Source organism: Chrysemys picta, chromosome 7 (genome assembly GCF_011386835.1).
Source record: "Chrysemys picta bellii isolate R12L10 chromosome 7, ASM1138683v2, whole genome shotgun sequence".
In the NCBI taxonomy this organism is placed as follows: Eukaryota; Metazoa; Chordata; order Testudines; family Emydidae; genus Chrysemys; species Chrysemys picta.
The window spans coordinates 32,683,822-32,688,780 of NC_088797.1; the positions used below are offsets into that span (position 1 = coordinate 32,683,822).

A 4,959-nucleotide genomic window follows, 5' to 3' on the forward strand; every position below is an offset into this window, starting at 1 on the left:
TCTCAAACTGGGGGTCTGGACCCCTCAGGAGGTCACGAGGTTATACCTGGGGGGGGTCACGAACTGTCAGCCTCCACCCCAAGTTCCGCTTTGCCTCCAGCATTGATAATGGTGTTAAATATATAAAAAAGTGTTTTTAATTTATTGAGGGGGGGGTCACATGCAGAGGCTTTCTATGTGAAAGGGGTCACCAGTACAAAAGTTTGAGAACCACTGGTTTAATACATGTATAAAATATGGACATTTTGCAGCTGTTTAGCCGCACCAAAGCAGATCCATATTACAGACAACCAAGAGCCATTGTTTCTGGGATCCATCACTTGTGATGAAACAGAACCCATCTGGAGAGTGAAACTGACTATTCAGTTTCCAAAGACTCCAAAGAGAGACTGCTGAAATTGAATTAATATGCAAATTAGATACAATTAACTTAGGTTTAAACAGAGACTGGGAATGGTTGGATCATTACACTAATTGAATCTATTTCCCCATGTTAAGTTCTCCTCACACCTTCTATGGGTCATCTCGATTATCACTTCAAACGTTTTTTTTCTCCTGCTGATGATAGCTCATCTCAATTGATTGGCCTCTTACAGTTGGCATGACTACTTCCACCTTTTCATGTTCTCTGTATGTATAAATATCTTCTTGCTGTGTGTTCCATTCTATGCATCCGAAGAAGTGGGCTGTAGCCCACAAATGCTTATGCTCAAATAAATTTGTTAGTCTCTAAGGTGCCACAAGTACTCCTGTTCTTTTTGACTATTCACGGAAAGTCTATTGACTATGACTTCAGCTCCTGAGTCAATTTTATAGTCATCTCGGAAGTGACTTACAATCACCTTCAACCCCTCCCAGAGCTTAACTCTGACACAGCTCTGACTAGCCCTGGAGGTATTTTGGACTGCATTGGGCCAGTTCACCACATAAAACAACTTACTAAGACAAAAAATATGCAGAGTGCATGTGGATCAAAGGATCAAAGACCAACAACTTTTTCAGCCGCAGTGTGGCAGCCATAGTGGGCCTAGTGAGAAAGGTAGAAGAACTTGATGGAGGACTTGATGATATTGGACATTTGAAAGGAGATCCAGTACAAATCAACTTAAGAAACAATTCTCAACCATACAGTGTACAAGCATCCCTAACAGAGAGACCATGGAAGAGATAAGCTGCAGATTTATGCAAATTTAGAATTAATTATTTCCTGGCCATAGTGGACTATTTTTCCAGGTACATAGAAATAATATACTTGCAGCTCATATTACTTGCAGCTCACATTACCCACAAGTGAATGGAGAGGCTATGACAGTTGTACAGACAGCCAAGAAAATCCTACAGCAGGAAGATCTAGTCCTCACTCTTCTGAGTTACAGATCAACACCAATAGCAGCCACTGGATATAGTCCAGCACAATTCCTGATGGGAAGACAATTCAGAACTACTATCTCCAAAGTGACCAGACATGAAGAGAGTAGCCAAATCGGATGCAAATGCTTAAAGCACTTATGAACACTTTTACAACAGATGTCACTCATTTAGAGAACTGCCAGGTCTATAACCTGGTGACCATGTTCATGTCAAATTGGATGGAGAAAAAGGAAGGACAACTCCAGGTGTTGTAAAGAAAAAAAATTCAGTGTCCAGATCATATGTAATCAAGCCTGACAGTGGAGAATGCAACAGAAACCATCAACATCTACAGTTTGTTCCTCAGAATGAACAATCAACAAAGCAAACTCTACAGATGGCAGATGCAGAACAACAACAAGAAGACGACCCAAGGATTCCAAACTAGCCACAGTCAGTTGTTGCAGCTAATGGACAGCCAGAAGACCAAGTTGTTATATATTCAGGTTGTGTAAACCAGTATGATTGAGAGACACTTAACAGACTGATACATACTGAATTTCAAAGACAATGTGATAGTGTAAATACTGTAAATGTAGGAAAGTGGAACTTTAGTTCTCCCACTAGGTGGCACTGAATGTAAAATACCTTATTTAAAGCTAAAACTTAGGCCTGGTCTACACTAGTCTGTTATTTCGGAATTAGCCGAGTTAATTCCAAAAAAAAAAAAAGATTCCGTCCACACGACCAAACCGTTTTTTTCTATTTAAAGGGCTCTTTAATCTGATTTCTGTACTCCACCTCGGCAAGTGGAGTAGCGCTTAAATCGAGATCGCAATCCCGGGTTAAAGGTATTGTGGACACAATTTGACATTATTGGCCTCCGGGAGCTATCCCAGAATGCTCCCTTGTGACCGCTCTGGACAACACTCTCAACTCTGATGCACTAGCCAGGTGGGCAGGAAAAGTCCCGGGAACTTTTGAATTTTATTTCCTGTTTGTTTGAGCATAAGCTTTCGTGGGCTACAGCCCACTTCTTCGGATGGATAGAATGGAACATGCATTCTATGCATCCAAAGAAGTGGGCTGTAGCCCACGAAAGCTTATGCTCAAATAAATTTGTTAATCTCTAAGGTGCCACAAGTACTCATATTCTTTTTGCGGATACAGACTAACACGGCTGCTACTCTGAAACCCGATTTCCTGTTTGGTCACCATCAGCACAGGTGACCATCAGCACAGTCCACCATCACAGGCGACCATACAGAGTCCACCATCACAAGAGATCACGGAGTCCTGGATTCGCAGACGAGCTCCAGCATGGTCCGAACGGGAGGTACTGGATCTCATTGCATGTTGGGGAGACGAATCTGTTATGGCAGAACTACGTTCCAAAAAAAGGAATGCAAATACGTACGCTAAAGTCTCCAGGGCCATGACGGAAAGAGGCTACTCCAGGGACACAGAGCAGTGTCATACAAAAATCAAGGAGCTCAGGCAAGTGTACCAAAAAACCAGGGAGGTGAACGGGCGCTCTGGGTCACAGCCCCATGCATTCCGCTTCTACTGTGAGCTGCATGCAATTATGGGGGGGGTGATGCCACCACTACCCCACCACTGTCCGTGGACACCTGCAAGGGGGAAGTTGTACGGAGCGAGGAGGAAGAGTCATTGGAGGATGAAGAGGAGGAGGAGAAGGAGGAGGAGGACCGTGCACAGGCGGCAAGTGGGGAATCCGTTTCCCCCCCCTAGCCAGGAACTATTCTTAATGCTGGAGCCAATAGCCTCCCCCCACTCCCAAGGCGCTGGCTCCTGGACCATGACCCTGGAGAAGGTACTTCTGGTGAGTGAAAGCCTGATTGGAGCCACGTGATGGGGGGCAGGGGAGAACCCAGCCGCACTGGGCTGTTCGCGTTTAGTTTAAAGGGCTCATCCCTGCTCAGAGCCTCATCGGAGCCACACAGTGGGGGTGGGGGTGGGGGTGGTGTTGTGTGAAGCGATCATCCCAGAGAGCCTGCAGGCCCTCCATTTATATGGCAAACCCACCAGGCATTGCTTGCTAAGGGAAAGGGGGCCCAGCAGTTTGAAAGCATTGAAATGAATGTAGAAGAAGCAGAACCCCGCGTGCCCCTAGGCTGCAAGCAAGCTGAATTCTGTTGCCGGCCGTGTGTGATGGCTTACTTGCTCCAAAGTGGCAGGCACTTCAGTATAAGAGGCAAAATGCTAACTTGTACAGAAAGAACATGTGCTGTGTACTATGAATTGCCTGTTTCACTGAGAAGGAGTGTCCCCTTTGTTCTCTGAAATGTATCTTTTAAAATACTACCCTCCCTTTTTCTCCTCCCACAGGTGCAAATGTTTCAACGTGGCCCCTATCTACTCCATCCCAGAGGCTGGTCCAGATTAGAAGGCGGAAAAAACGAACTCGGGACAACATGTTCGCCGAGCTCATGCAGTCCTCCCACACTGATGGGGCCCAGCTGAATACGTGGAGGCAAACAATTGCGGAGTCCCGTAAAGCATTACAGGAACACAAAGAGAGAAGGGACGCGCGCGATGAGAGCAGGCAGGATGCTGTGGTCAAGCTCATGGGGGAGCAAACTGACATGCCCCACTGTATGGTGGATCTAATGCGGGAAAGGCAGCAAGACCACAGACTGCCACTGCAGCCCCTGTATAACCGCCCTCCCTCCTCCCCAAGTTCCATAGCCTCCTCACCCAGACGCCCAAGAACACGAGGGGGAAGGCTACGGGGACCCACACACTCAACCCTTGAGGATTGTCCAAGCAGCAGAAAGCTGGCATATGCTAACTTCTGATTTGGTTTCTGGACTTGTCCTTCCCTCCTCCTCCACCCCCCTAGCCCAATACCCTCCCCTCCCCCTGTCTACCTTCTGATTTCTCTCAATGTGTTGTGCAACAAATAATAAAGAACAGTTTTTAAACAATTTTGACTTTATTTCCTTTCATATATATAGGGGGCGGGTAATTTCAAGAGCAACAAACACAACTGTCACACCGTACCCTGGCCAGTCATGAAACTGGCTTTCAAAGCTTCTCTGATGTGCAGCGCGCCCTGCTGTGCTCTTCTAATCGCCCTGTTGTCTGGCTGTGCGAAATTGGCCGCCAGGCGAGTTGCCTCAACCTCCCACCCCGCCATAAACGTCTCCCCCTTACTCTCACAGATATTGTAGAGCACACAACAAGCATCAATTACAATTGGAATATTGGTGTGCTGAGATCTAACCGAGTCAGTAAACTTCGCCAGCACGCATTCAAACGTCCAAAAGCACATTCTACCACCATTCTGCACTTGCTCAGCCTATAGTTGAACTGCTCCTTACTACTGTCCAGGGTGCCTGTGTACGGCTTCATGAGCCATGGCATTAAGGGGTAGGCTGGGTCCCAGAGGATAACTATAGGCATTTCAACATCCCCAACAGTAATTTTCTGGTCTGGGAAGTAAGTCCCTTCCTGCAGCTGTTCAAATAGACCAGAGTTCCTGAAGATGCACGTGTCATGAACCTTTCCTGGCCATCCCGCGTTGATGTCGGTGAAACGTCCTTTGTGATCCACAAGTGCTTGCAGCACCATGGAAAAGTACCTCTT

The 4,959-nt window shown here is 46.5% G+C and overlaps 1 long non-coding RNA gene across 1 annotated transcript; it reads left to right on the forward strand.

The window, feature by feature from the left end:
- Positions 1-2,395: 2,395 nt before the first annotated feature.
- Positions 2,396-4,298, forward strand: LOC135972590 (uncharacterized). Its single transcript, XR_010589080.1, has 2 exons — positions 2,396-3,193; positions 3,700-4,298. It is a non-coding gene; the product is annotated as an uncharacterized LOC135972590 (long non-coding RNA).
- Positions 4,299-4,959: the final 661 nt, after the last annotated feature.